Genomic DNA, 16,074 nt, shown 5'->3' with positions numbered 1-16,074 from the left:
CAATAGCCAAACTGTGGAAAGAGCCTAGATGTCCATCAACAGATGAATGGATAAAGAAGATGTGGTATATATACACAATGGAATACTATGCAGCCATCAAAAGGAATGAAATCTTCCCATTTGTGACGACGTGGATGGAACTAGTGGGTATTATGCTTAGCGAAATAAGTCAATCTGAGAAAGACAACTATTGTATGATCTCTTTGATATGAGGAAGTGGAGATGCAATGTGGGGGGTTTGGGGGGAGCTAGGAAAAGAAAAAATGAAAAGATGGGATTGGGAGGAAGACAAACCATAAAAGACTCAATCTCAAAAAACAGACTGAGGGTTGCTGGGGGGAGGGGGGATGGGAGAGGGTGGTGGGGATATGGACATTGAGGAAGGTATGTGCTATGAAGACTGCTGTGAAATGTGTAAACCTAGCGATTCACAGACCTGTACCCCTGGGGATAAAAATACATTATATGTTTATTAAAATAAAAAAAATTTTAAAAAAACCCTATGTTCTAGTTACTTAGTATCTCACTCTTGTTCCAGGTTTCAACAAGTTGCACTTTTGTTATGTTCTTTGATATAAAAATGTTATGTTCCTAAGACATGTGGGAAACACTATAGGAGCATTAGGGATGCACTATCCAGAGAGCCTTTCACTTGTATCCCCACAGATGGCATCTCCACTACATTAAAAATGGCAATGCCATATTTCCTTACATATTTCATTTCCTTTTTGAATACTGAAACTTTCACTTGAACCTTCCTAGTTGCTAGGCTTTCTTCCAGTTTTCACAAAAATTATCGCTGATCCTGCCCTACAGCTAAGTGTCATCAGGAAGCACTAGTTAAAATTTTTAAAATCCAGCTTTTCAAAATATCTTCTGCTTCTCCTACTCTTGACATTTTCTGTCTCTTCGCCTACCTAGTGTTCTCTTCCAGGAAGTTCCATCATCTGATCAAAAATGACCCTATGTATTTATAGACTTAGGTTACAATTGTTATTTATCACTCTTAACAAACCACACATACTACAGATAAACACAGAAAGAATAAGAAACAAATTGCATAAACCTAAAAGCATAATTTTCCAAGATAGAGGATTATGGTTTCTATGTGTGATATACAGACATTTTTATTATCATTTTATTATCATTATCATTGATTCATTGACCCCATGAATCAAATAAAGAAAATATTATAAACATCAGGAAGCCTTTAATCCACTTAAAAAAATAAGTGATATTTTGTTGTATACTGAAAACCAATGCTGGGTCACACCATTCAATACAATAGCTACCATATTTAGCACTAGGAATGTGGCTAAATGCAAGTCGATACATACTGCAAATATATACACTGGGTTTCAAAGATTTAGCATAAAAATGTAAAATATTAAATTTTGCTGTTGATTACACATTGAAATGATATTTTGGACATAGTTAAATGAAACAACTATCACATGATTTACACCTGTTTCTTCTCACTTTTTTAACGTAGCTACTAGAAAATTTAAAATTTCGTGTATACTTTGTATTATATTTGCATTGCCCTCTGTTAGAGAATTCAGTTTGTTTCCACACAAAATCCTGATATCAAAAGTGATTAGAAAGAATTGGTACACTCTGAATTATAAAATGTTTATTGGAGGATGGTACTCTGGCAGAATCATGGGTAAGTAAATGATAGTGTTTTTATAAATACAGTTTATATTGTGTTGATATTTAAAACAAAGGGCTTAGGGGCACGTGGATGGCTCAGTCAGTTAAGCATCTACCTTCAGCTCAGGTGATCCTGCATCAAGATCAAGTCTGGGATTGGGCTCCTTGCTCATTGGGGAGCCTGCTTCCCCCTCCACCTCTCTGTCTTTCTCTCATGAATAAATAAATAAAATCTTTTAAAAAATTAAATAAAATACCCATAAATTTACAGGAATGAACAACTTAAAGACAAAACAAACAAAAAAACCAAAGGGCTTAGTTTACCCATATGCCTGTTATATTGTCCTTCTTCATCTAATTAAACTAGCATCTGGGTTTTACTATACTTAACCTTATGGAAGTGATGACCCAGTAGAATCCAGAGAACAATAGTAATTATTTAATTGAAACAAGATGGGATCGGGAGGGAGACAAACCATAAGAGACTCTTAATCTCACAAAACAAACTGAGGGTTGCTGGGGGGAAGGGGGTAGGGAGAGGGTGGTGGGGTTATGGACATTGGGGAGGGTATGTGCTATGGTGAGTGCTGTGAAGTGTGTAAACCTGGTGATTCACAGATCTGTACCCCTGGGGCTAATAATACATTATATGTTAATTTTTTTAAAAAGAGTAATTATTTTTTCTGAGTTTTAAAAGTCTAGAACTTGGGACATAAACAAAAGATTTGGGAGGATACTCTAAGCATTCCAAATGATTTTGTCTTATCTCCAAAAGCAGATAAAGCTTTCCCCAGCTGGGGGAGGGTGGGGAAGAAGAGGAAGAAAATCCAAGAGAGTTTAGATGGGGTCATCCAGGTCCCTGAGAAAGGACCTGTGCCCTGCATTTCATGAAGGCCACCAAGTGGTGACAGGAAATAAAAGAATTCACAACAAGGGACCTAAATCTTATGCAAACATGGTAGAGGTCCCAGAGTTATGGCTTTAACCAGCATGATGCTGAGGTGTAGGACAGAAATGAATAGATAGGCATCCAGGGGCCCCATGGGGTCATAACATAGAGCACCATCATGTTCTCTGTGTCCTCAGAGGGAGCGGGGAAATAACTAGAAGACGGTTGGACAAGGGTTGGACAAGTTGGACATGCCTATGCATGAGGGTGAGGGATGTCAAAGGAGCAACTACTGCTGGCGGAGAACCAGGAACAGACAGATTACGTACATCTCAGTGGAGGGTGAAGAAGCCATGGCCAGCCTCTTCTGATGGAGAGTGTGGACTGCTATTTCAAGAGCTCCTGGAATATACATGCAACTTGGGGAGAAAAAGAACAAAAGGAAGCTGAAATAGAAATCAGGTTGTTTGAGAAATATCAAGAAATTCATATTTCTTGCATTCTTACAACTGAATTTAATCTCATGAGCTTCCTATTTTCTAGGTGATCAATGGGATAGCAAGACCTTGAACCTGTTTAAAATTCTGGATGACTTTAGAAAGTTTTGCTTATTTTATAAGACTATATTACATACCCAGTAAAGAAAAAATAAATAAATAAATGTCACTCTGGTTTCTCTCTAGTGGACAATCTAGTGCCCACTGGCCAGTCCTCACAAAACTTTTAGCAATCTCTCCTTTCTTTATAACCACTGCTTCTCCATTTGTACCAGTGTTTGCTATCTTTGAGCCTGTTCAATATCCAATGCTGTTGTTTTCTTTTATACCCTCAACTTTTCATTATGAATATTTTCAAATAACCAGAAGAGTTGAAACATGAATACAATGGAAACTGTATTCATACTGCACAGATTTAACAACTAACATTCTGCTATATTTGTTTTATATATTTCTCTCATGAATACACACATATTTGTTTTCTGAAATGTTTGAAAATAAATTTCAGATAGTGTTAATACTTTCATCCTTAAATTCTTCAACCACCTGTTATATAAGTATAATACCATTAGCATGCCTAAGAAAATTAACATCCTTGCTAGCATATAATATTCAGTCTATACTCAGATTTCCCCATGTATGCCAAGGATGTCTTTTTGAGGTCTTGTTTTTATCTGAAGAATTCAACCTAAATTCATACATTGTATGTGCTGCCATCTTTTCAGTTTCTCTTAGCAAATAGTTCCCTCTACACACCCATTTTTTATGACATGCTTTAAAAAAAAAGTCTAGACCCTTTTATCCATAAAATGTTCCATATTCTGCATTTGTTTAATTGCTTCCTCATTGTGGAGTGTAAAACGTCCCCCTATCTCTTGTACTTTCTATAAACTGAAATTTAGGTCTACAGCTTGATTAGAGTCAGGGTAACATTTTGACAAGAATAGGTCATCAATGAGATTGTATATTTCATTTTGCATTACATCAGGATTGACCAAGTTGTTTATCTAAGTAATAAGACGAACAATTTTTTTTAAATTCTAAATTATTTCAAGAGGATTTCTACTTTGGCCAAACTCAACTCCAGCACTTTTGAAAACATATAGAAGTAAACAAAAGTCAATCATTATGAAAAAATCTAGAAATTAGAATTTTCTTTAGAGAGTATGTAAGAAAATGGTTAGTAAAAACTCTGGTAGTTTACAATAGCCTCCTTACAGATAGGCTTTATTGGCATTAAGGTGAAGCGGTTCATTTTAAGATTATGCATGTGTAAAATAAGCTGAAGACCTGAGTATGTCTCTGATTGGCACACCGAGTAAGGTAGGATAACCTCTGCCCAGGTATGTATATTAAAGAATACATACTAAGTATATTTATCTTTATGGGGGTAAGAATAGGAGGAAAAAGTACTTTTGCTGTTGTTTTGTGGTCTGAGTGTGCTCATTCCCCCCAAGAAAACGTGCATTTCATCATGGGATTTACTAAGGCATTTGTATTAGTTTATTAGTTCTCTGTTAAAAGACACCAACAGACCAGGGGGCTTTTCTCACAGTTCTGGGGTCTAGAGAGCCAAGACAAAAGTGTCAGCACGCATGTTTTCTTCTGAGGCCTTCTTCTTGGCTTGCAGAGGGCCACCTTCTCCCTGTGGCCTCTGTGGGCTCCCATCTGGTGTCTCTCTGTGTGTCCTGATCTCTTCTTCTACGGACACCAGCTATAGTGGATTAGGGCCCACTCTAGTGGCTCCATTTTAACTTAGTCACCTGTTTAAAGGCCCTGTCTCCAAACATAGTCACATTCTGGAGTACTGGAAGTTAGGACCTAACAATACGATTATTTATTTATTTATTTATTTATTTTGTGGGCAGCAGGGGTGGGGGGTTGGGGAGCGGCTGGGCATGCTATTCATTCTATAACAGCATGCTTCCCTATAGTTATTCTAAGGAGATTAGAGTTATATATTTCTAATTTTTCTTCCCAGGAAAAGAGTCAACAATTCAACAATTTTAGTAAACACACAGCCCAGATGACACAAGGCCCTCTAGTCACTTCCTGACTTAATCAAAATACAGAGTCTTCATCATGCCCTAAAAAACTCTTCTCCATCTGCTCTCCTCAACCCCTTCACTGCTCTGTCTGTTTCCCCTACTCTCACCTGAACTCTCTACACCAGTGTCTCTGCCACTATGCAGGCTTCCCAGCTGGGGACATGGACACTCCCACTGCGTTCAGTGCTCTTCCCCTCTCCCTTCATTCAGTTCTTCCTCACTGAAATATTACCTCCTCCTGAGATCCCTGACTAACTCTCTCAGAGATAGTCCCCTATGCTGACCTTCCTTGCTTTATTTTTTTAATCAATATACTTAATAACTTATTTGCTGATCCTATTATCTCCCCACAAGCGCACATACTAGATCTCTGTCTTATTAGCCCCTGCTGCCCCTCCATTTGGAACATTTCCTGGCAAGGGGCAAGGACTGTATGAAATGAATAAAAGAAATGTTTGGGTCAGTTTGGATTATGTTCTTCCAAGTTCTCTTGTTCTTATTCTGGGGAGAATATAAGCAGTGGTCGGGAGTACGGGCCTCGGAGGCAGAGAGAATTAGTCAGGGATGGTGTACACCATCACCATCTGCCAAGGGTTGGTCTTGGGTAAGAGTCATCTGTATGAGCCTCAGGCAACTCGGAGAAAGTGAAATTAATTACTTCTGAAAGGGGTGGCGAGGTGAAGTAGGTAGATGGTTAGCGGGGTGATTAACATTTTGCAGTTCCATATTCAAGTCTGGGCTCAGAGAGAGTCTTGAAATGAATCAATGGGTATTGCTTTGGGAAGAATGGCGGTGGGGCACTTGCAAACGTTGGAGGATGCCTACATTCAAATAGTCTGTTTATGGTCCGGGGGGTCATGTCATGGTTTTGTTTCTTCCCCCCCCTTCCCCCTTCATTGCATAGAGATAATCTCTGAAACTGGCTATCACAGAAAGTTATCACAACTTAGGTAACTTCTTTTTCAGAATTTTAAATTTGAAAAGCAAGAAAAAAAAATCAAGAATGATTCACTGCTAGCTATAATACTTTTTTGGGGGGGTCATATATATTTCTCTTTATAATTTTGTTGTCCATTTTCGCCCGCACTTTCAAAGGTTTCTTAGGGAACTGTATGAGTTGTAAGAGATCTTTAAATAATTTGGCCCAAGTAGTCCCTCCTTATCCATGGGGGTAAGATCCAAGGCCCCCCACAGATGCCTGAAACCACGGATAATAGGGAGCCCTGTAGGTGGTGTTTGCTCCTGCATAGCTACCCGGGAAAGTGGGGTTTATCAACCAGGCACAGTAAGAGATTCACCGCCGTAACTAATAATACAACAACAACCTGGAATAGAAATGATGGAGTGCGGTCTCTTCCTCTCTCTCAAAGTGTTTTACTACACTGCGCTCACGCTTCTGTGCATGGCGGGAATGATAAAATGGAGGGAGATGAGAAAACGCCCACGTGAGAAAGTGAGGCGAGGTGCGTGGGCACTCGAGGTAGGGACAGGCTACGACTGACCTCTGCCATGATGCGAAGGCCGCAGGCGATGCGAAGCAGCCATGGAATCCTGCTAACTTCTATCCGGAGGTGAATGAGGCCGGCATGGTGACACGAGGTTAGGTTACTACTGACTTCTGAGGTGAGGCGAGTGACACAGCCTACTGCAGACCTCTGAGGTGAGGCGAGTGACACAGCCTACTGCTGACCTCTGAGGTGAGGTGAGCGACGCAGGCGTGGTGACGTAGGCGTGCTGACGCAGGATGCGCTACTGCAGACCGCTGATGTGAGGTGAGTGACGCTGGCGTGGTGGCACAGGCGTGGGACGCAGGGTACATTACCACCGACCTCTGACGTGAGGTCAGAAGGGGGTCAGTGGGCTTCCACACCCCCGGACCGGGAGGTGGGAGAGCCGAAGGTGCTGCTGACTGAAAGCACAGACAGGGAACCCATGGAGGCGCTGGGACTGCCCGCCATCCTCCGTTTTCAGGAGTGCCAAAGCCCCCCAAGGCTGTGGAAGAGCGGAGGCAAAACTGAGAGGTGGGGACGGGGCCCTGCGTGCCGTGCCCCTGGGACAGGTAGGTGTTCTTCACTGAGGAAACTGAGGCTGGGCCCGGGCCGGGGCAATGCAAGGTGGCAGAGCCTCCTGCCTTCCGGCGGACGTCTTTCGCTCATACTGTTAGAGTCGTCCCTGTTGAGCACTGCGGGTGGCTGAGGGCTCCCCCTGACGAGGAGCCCTGCTGTTCAGCGCGCCCCAGGGAGTGAGTGGCAGGCAGGGGACAGGGCTTCCAGAAGATTCCTCCGGAATGTGAATCGACTCGCCTTCGCGAGACCACATTCGAATTTAGAACCTAACGAGCTGCCGCCGTCTATTTTGAGAGAACACAACTCACAGGGGACGCGCCCGCTCCCCTCACAGTGCCGGGGGAAGAGCCGTTCTCCGAGGCTTTTATACTTCCTCTTGCTTTTTCCTGAAGGAGGAAGTGCTTATAATCTCACCTCTTAAATGACATTTTAGGGCCTCACAAACTACGGCAAAGGAAGGGACAGAGTCAGCACTAATTTCATAAACTATCTGTTAGGGAATTAATTGCAAGCTGCCTGATTTTTCTTTCAGAAAGAAGTTGTAAAGGAATCCCATAAATTTTGAAGGAGGAATAAATTCTTTCTCAAAAGGGGTGAGAACTGTAGTAAAATGTTAAAATAGCACAAATTAAAGTTGACTGGAGTCTCCTGTAAAATCGAACCAAGTCAAAGGGTAGTAAAGATCACTCTGAAGAAGAAAAATCACTGCCTTTCAAGCAATAAAACAGATTAAAATATTACATTTAAATGTACACTGGGAAAGGCATTCTGAGTCAAGATACACAGAAATTATATATGTCAAGTGACGGTATTTTGGGTTGAATTTAATACGTTTTGTCAAACTTAATTCTCAAAAGGGAAATGGTATTCCTTTTTTTATTTTTCTAAATAAGGTGATGCATCCTGAAAAATATAGTTACATCAAGATTTTACCTCGAAAGTAGGGTCACCTTAACTTAAGACCATATGAAATAGAAAATGTAATTAGTTCTTAATATTTTTGGTATCAGTGTATAAATAGTGCCATGTGAATATATAACTAGTGTCATTTCTCAACTTTTCCTATGAGGCTTCCCTGTATCATATTTTTCTCTCATCTTCTCAGTTATGTTTCCTACACAATCATTGAGTCATTAGGAAAACAAAGTAACTTTGACTACATCCAAGGACAATGATCATCTTCACATCTCCTTTGCCAAGAATTGCATCGTGCTTCTAGCAATTTCACTCAGAAGTACTTGTCAATTGAAAAAATCTTTACAAAATTGATCTGCAGAAGTGGTATTTAAAATGCATTATTAAATCGGGTTGCTTTGAGTTCAGTTGTTTTGTCCATATTTAGGGCAGTCTTCTCTCTGCATTTTGTGAACAATAAAGATTCAATTAAATCTTCATGAAACTTTGATAATCTAATCCACACCGTAATATAGATATCAGGAGCATTCTTTGGGATCATAAACCTGAATGTGAGCCTTATATCCACCATAAGCATAATTAGCACGTAACTTGGTATCTCTGCATCTCAGTGTCCCCATTTGTAAAATGGGGACAAGACATGTGTTATAAAGATGTTGGAAAAAAATTACATTAGTTAATGCGTGTGAAGCATTTGCAGCAATAGTGAAAAACAGAAAAATGCTAATCAATATTTACTGTGACAGGGGTTATGAATATCATTTTCTATATACCAATTAACTGATTTGGGTAAGTCAGTAATATCTTTAGGCCTCGACAATCTCATTTAAACAAGATACGGTGGTTGGGCTAAGTTGTCAGTAATGCCCTTTCTGGCCCTAAAAGCTAATAATTCTATGACTGTAAGGCAAGGTATACGTGATCTGAAAGATCTATTAGATAATTTCTCTTCAGTTATCTGCACAGGGTTCCCTTCCCACTATTGAAAATAGTGTATGATAGAAGTGATCTAAAATAGTGGAAAGTGCATTCAGAGAATTTAGGGAGGGATGTGCATGGTTTAGACTCAAGCTGGGTAGTAGCTAACTTTGTCATTTTGTCCAGTTATATGGATATGGCATATGATTCTCTGTTAAAGGTGCACTAGAAGAAGTGCCCACTTATTATCAAACAAAAAGTGAATATAATGATTTTAACAGCTTTCACAGACTTTTCACGGGGGTTCCAGGAATTCTTATATGCAACAAATTTGTATATATTCTAGCACATTGGGGCCTAGGGTCAGCACATACAATGTTACTGATCAGGTTTAAAGCCCAAGAGCTAATGCAAATTGTCAGCTTTACCACATTCTACCCAGAAAACCTCTAGTTCCCTTTAAACTTAATAAGGGTAGAGAAAAAGAGATGTCCCAGATAGTCTTTCAGTACTTGGAGAAAAATACAAGGCACAAGTTATGTAACCTTCAGCAAACTCTTTGGCTAAGTTTACAACATTTGGTAAAACCTCTAATTTGCATGTGCTTTCTTTGGATTTTTAAGTCTGTCCAGTTTTGTCTGGTTTTGGAGCATCATCTCTGGAGGGACGTCAAACAGTTCTTTTGAAATTCTGACTAGGTCTACCAACCAACTCTGATGGGTTGGACCTGTACTTTCACACTTACCTTCGTTTTTTCAGATAAAATGCCTTAGTGAAAGCTGTAGGGATTTATGATGAGTGAACTAAAGATTTTCTTTCTTGGTTCCCTTTGACCCAATGTTTGAGAGCACTAAGTGATGTGGTTAGCTGTGAGTGTGGGTTGGCATCCATAAAAATATTTTAAACCCTAAACTAGGGTTTAAACTAGTTTAAACTCATACCAAGTCTCTGACTGTGGTATGAGAGAACCCTCAGTGAAATATATTTTGACAACATCATTATTTTTGTAGTGTTTAGTATTGTTTATTGTAGCCTGCTCTTTGGTCAGTTTTTTACATTTATGTCTTTGTGTCCTGTAATGACTTAAATGTATATATCTTACTTCAAGACTGGCAAGAGTTGTGCACTGGATAGGTATTTATTGGTAATTAATTCATTAATAAAATACAAAGTTCTTTCATAAACTCCTGGACAAATGGATGAAAATAAAACTCTTTTCCTCTGAATATAAAATAAAATGACATTTATTTGTGTTTAGATAGACCAAAAAACCCTGGATATTTCTTTATTTTTTTTATTTTTAAAAAATTTTTATTTATTTATTTATTTGACAGACAGAGATCACAAGTAGGCAGAGAAGCAGGCAGAGAGAGGGGAGGAAGCAGGCTCCCTACTGAGCAGAGAGCCCGATGTGGGGCTCAATCCCAGGACCCTGGGATCATGACCCAAGCCAAAGGCAGAGGCTTAAACCCACTGAGCCTCGCAGGCGCCCCAAACCCTGGATATTTCATTCTAAAATCCGGTCCCTTGTACTACCTATTTTACTTAAAACAATTAAGTATTTAGGGAAGTGAAGTAAACCTATATTCTTGATAGGTCGATTAGTCCATTATAACTTTTTGTAAAATCTTATAATTACCTCAGTCATACTAATTTATCTGGATAAACATACACCTTTAGGAGCTAAAAGTATTCTTAAAGATAGATATTATAAGATTGAGTTATTCAAATTTGTGCATTGTTAATTAGAAATCTAAAAGTACATTGGATATATTGTCAACAGTATTCATGGTATATCCAAGTGTGTTCTTGAATAAGATCTTATAGTATTTGGTATCCGTATGTCAATGGATCAGTACAACGTAAGAGTGATTTATCCAAAAGTGCTACTAGCTTGGGAGTGACAAATTAATATTTTATAAATATATTCCACATACAATTTTTAAAATAAATACAGAATATTTCAATAGCCCAATACATTTTTATTGATCCTTTTCCCATCCAAATGTTTTTGAGGAGCTTCCTGTTTCTCTGTGGGACTGCAGTGTATGGCAAGTCTCTCCTGGAAAGTCTGGAAAGTTCATCATGCTCTAGATCCCCATGTTTCCATCTGTCTGAACAAAAGTAACCTGTCCTCTGTCCCATTCCCTTAGTCACCCATCCTGCTAAAGTCATTATGGGTGACACATTATACTCATAAATAACACATTTTTACATATTTTTTGAAGTTAATGCTTTCATGTAAGAAGTGGGCAGAAGTTTCAGACTTTTTTCAGGTCAGTTGAAAAGAGAGCTTTGAGCAGGTAAGCTGGTTTATTATTTTTTGAGTCATATTCTATTATGCTGCTACTCGGCATTTATTACACATTGATCTACTCTGGAGAGAATTGACGTAAGTATGTGTAGAGGGTAGGATAATTTTCCAGAACTTCTTGGCCACTCTGTCCAACTAATGGATGTTTGAATAACATAAGACACACATCACATGGAGTTTGGACTTGGCCCATGTTTGTACAAGGGTTTCTGTGTTTCAGGGAGTAAAAGAATGCTGCATACATGGCTGGCACTTTAAAGAAACACCAGCCTGTCTAGCCAGTCATTAGTGAGGTATGCCATTGAATTAGTGGAAGACTTCCAGGTATGCACTGGTCTGTCCTTGGGCAAGCAGTGAATCAAGCCCGAACCCTAGACCAGGCAGTGGCCAAGCAGCAAGAAGGTACTGGGTGTTATCTTCTCCATAAGATCTAATTTGTATACAAATGTAAAAAGAAGTGTGCAGAGGTAACTAATTTCAATCTTTCTTTTTTTTAATGTTTCTAAATTTAAAAAAATATATTTTTTTAATTTCAATCTTTCTGAAATTTTGAGAGGATAAGGGTATATTTAAAAAAAAGAAAAGAATGAAAAACTGAACTTGAAAGCAAGTCGGACATTAGGAACAAAGAAAGCCCTGCAAAGTAGCACACAGACTTAGTTATTATAGATCTCACATTCTGTTTAGGCTCCACCACTGTGATGATGTAAATGTATCTGTGAATATTCAGCACCCCACTTTTTCTGTAATTCTCCTCCTCCTACCTCAGAGCGGTTTTTCTTTTTTCCTGTGTTTTTAAGACCATTGCTCTCAAATAGCTAAGTGTTTTTTCTTAAATAGTTCTCATCTTAGCAGACTGGTTGTTGAAGTAATTTAACTGTTGTCCAGACAAAGACAATGAAAATGTGTAGAAATCATCTGTGATCCTGGGATTGAGTCTCTGGTTTAAACACATTAGGTTCTCCTTAGAAAGGAAAAGGCTTTTTGAAGAGTTTCTAAGTTTATATTAAAGATTTAAAAAACTACACTGGCAAGGACACAAAATTCGACACATTCCAATTTTCGTCTTCACCTTGTACAATCCTACATGGCATTGCTCTCATCACATCACTCATCCCTGTCAAGTGGGTCTTCATGGTTTCTCCTGATAAACTACCTTCTACTTTTGTTTTCATTCTGCTCTGTCCTAGTCCCTACTTTCTTCAATTAAAGCCCAGCCTAAAGGCCATAAAAGCTTTCTTGATAGTCACTGCACTCAGAATGTCTATGCTCACATAGTCTAGCCCATGAAGTTCAGTACTTATCAATGAAATGCTCTGTAATGATCTAACAGTACCTAATGTTATAATATTTATGTTGAAGACACTGTTTAGGTGCTAAACAAATGTTCCTTAATCTCCCCAGGAATCATACAATGCAGACCTTTTTCTTTTTCTTTTTTTTTTTTTTTTTTTTTTTTTCAGAAAAGGAGGGGCAGAGACTGGGACCCTGCCCAGCAATCAAAGATGTGCCTGTGGTCTTGCCACCATGTTCCTCTGTGAAGACGTTTATCTTTTATAAGTATTATATCTTCTGTAGTACCCAGCAGAAAGGGGTGCGTGTGTGTGTGTGTGTGTGTGTGTGTGTATGTGTATCACTAAATAGTGACCAATTTAATGTCAAAATTAAAGACCAATTATACTTGGGTGTACATAGTCTTATATTATTTTACAATTATTTTGAAATCTGGAAGGAAATAGGAAAGAGTAGCCATGGGAGTATACCTAAATCCTTTGCACTATTGCATTTATGTGATATCTGAGAGTTCCAGAAAAGCCAAGCGGTGAATATTTAGATTTCAGGCATTGGTCCTTCAGCTTACATTGTTGATACAACTTTTACATTAATTTTAAGCTTTTCCTTTCACCTTGGCAAGAACCCAGAATGATGCAGAATGGCAGACAAAAACAGAAATGATGAGAAAATCATTGCATGCCTAACCACACCAGAACAGTTGCTTTAGGAACTGATATAGTGAGAAGGATGCCATGAATCATGAGGTAAAAGACAGCTTCCAAGTTCAGCGGCTAACCACAGAAAACTGCATGTAAACCAATTAGCCCTTAAGAAAGACAAAAAATCCACAAATGCACAGCATGCATTTTTTAACCACTTACCTGGGAAAAAGAGATAGTAATTGCAAAAATGAGATCGTGAAAATGCTTACCCCGAGACCACATCGGGAGATGCTGGCATAGTGCTAACTGTGCCAAGCATAAAAAATAAAAATAAAAATAAAGGGTGATTTCATATCCTAGATGAATATCCAATTACTGACTAGCTTAAAAATAATTTTCTTGCCCACTGTAAGTACAGTGGTATTTTCAGTGCTACAACAGTATAAAGACCAAGCAACAGAAAACCATATTTCTCGTTTTCTTTCATTCATTCTTCTCTTCCACTGCTCCGAGGCCAAAGACATGTCTGTAGCAAAGACGAGGGCTGTGTATGTAAGGTTTTTGGTGAGTCGGTTCTATACAAATATTTTTCAGGTTGATGATCAAAGACTTTTGTGAAATGCAAGGGATCCAAACTTTTAACTATACTTTGTAATTTGAGTGTAGCATTGAGTTTATTAGAAAACTAATGAATAGTGAAGTACTTACTGATAAGTTAATAAGAAGAAGAACACAACTTACTTATTGTTATCAGCATAGCAATTGCTACCCTAAAATCTCCTTCCCTGACTCCATCTTTACAAACCCAGTACAACTTAAAGTATGACTTGATTTATACTTCTCTTTTCTATAAAAAATATTTAAATATTTTAAAATACAGTTGAGTTAAATTTTCTAAAGCTTTTTACTTTTTGGTTTGGCAAAAGTTCACCCTTGGAATAGGCACTTGTATGTCATTTAAAATACTATTCCAAAAGGATTTATCCAAGGGTTGTAGAGCTATCAATAGTAGTCACATAGGTATACATTGTGAATAAAAAAGTGGGAATTATTTTAGGCAAAAGAAAAATGTGTCTGTGAATTAGCCAAAAGACACACAGTATTATAGTGAGCTTTTTATGTTGTTTAGAACTTAACAAAATTTGCCTCTTACTATTTGTCTATGATAATGAGTTTTCTTCAGCTACTTGCTCTGTGCATAGCACTGAGCACAGGAAGTAAGAATTAAATATATATCCTAATTGATTCATTAACTATGATATGGTTTCACTTTTAATTCCACTTTTGTTTAGACAAATAGTCCTTTGATTTGCAAATGATTCTGCATGAGAAAAATCTTTACATAGAGTTTACCACAAGAGAAAATGGCAAAACACTTTCAAAAATTTATAATATAAATTTTTGTGTAGAAAGATCAAATTATATTTTAAGGCACTTAGGAAAGATTTAAAATATGATTGGATATTCTAAGTGTCTTTTTGTTGTGGTTGTTGTTTTAGGACCATACCACAAGAGAAGTTTTAGAAGCAATTAATTTCTTGAGGGAATAAGTAAATATAGCTAGGTTTAAGAAAAATTCTAATATAAATACAGGCCGCCTCTTTAGAAGTAGACTATTTTGATAAAGTTCATTTGCAAGTTAATACTTTGAAAGTGCACATGCTTAGAGATAGCAAAGTTGAAAAAATTTGCTAAGTTTGGCACATTAGAACTACAAAACAGTGAAAAAGATATTCTTAAAGTACCATTAGAGTATTTATTTCCTAAGTCATGAACTCATTAGTTATTCGATGTAGTAGTGCTCCATAAATATTTTTAAATTTGGGCACCTGGGTGGCTCAGTGGGTTGAGCCTCTGTCTTCGGCACTAGTCATGATCTCAGAGTCCTGGGATCAGGCCCCCACATCAGGCTCTCTGCTCAGCAGGGAGCCTGCTTCCCCCATCTCTGCCTGCCTCCTCTCTGCCTACTTGTGATTTCTCTCTCTGTCAAATAAATAAATAAAATCTTTAAATATATATATATATTTTTTAAATTTATGTCAAGAGGATTGTTAAATTTTAAAAAAGTCTAAAAATGATATCTACACAGTGGTTGTATTTGTGGGGAAAATGGTAAGTCAAGATAAAATCATATATATTTATATGCATAAATAAATATGTGACAGATTAACATGTCAACATATTAATTTTTTGGTTTCTCTATATTTCTCTTTTCTCTTAGTTTGAACCCTGAGGTCACGCTTAGTCCATGGGGAAGCAGAAGCAGAAATTTAAAGAAAGTCCTGACCTAAGTCTAAGATGGAAAGATTTTGCTTCAGTGTCCAAAACATCAAGAGACAATTTTTCTCTTCATAAGACTAGTGAAAACAGGTCCAAAGAGAAAGGAGCAGATAGACCAGGGTCCTTACTGGAGAAGAGGAAGCTTCTTGATAGGAACAGGGAGTAAGGTAGAGGGGCCTTGGGCTGCTCTTTTGTTAGTGTAGACAACAGATCCCTGCCATCCATTCCCGGGGTTGACATTTGTAAGCCCCCCAGCACAGGGTTGGAGAATTGGATACCATGACCAGAACTCAAGGGTCCAGAGTCAGTTAGGAGTTTTCTAAATATTTGAGGCAATGGAAAAATGTTTGGGAAAGACCTACAGGAAGAAATGAAAGGGGTGGTCTTTATGTCTGGGGCCCTTTGTAGAATTGGAGGAGGTGGGAGCCAAGGAAAAGTTTTGAATACTCTCTGGTTTAAAGGTTTTACAAGAAAGTATTCATTTAATGTTTTGTGTTATTCAAATAATTTTAAATCATTGATTTGACTTTAAAAAATAGAAATTGTAATAAAATACT

The sequence above is a fragment of the Martes martes genome (assembly GCF_963455335.1).
Source record: "Martes martes genome assembly, chromosome: 14".
Classification (NCBI taxonomy): Eukaryota; Metazoa; Chordata; class Mammalia; order Carnivora; family Mustelidae; genus Martes; species Martes martes.
The sequence above is the reverse complement of the archived record's forward strand: the minus strand, read 5'-3'. Positions refer to the sequence as shown.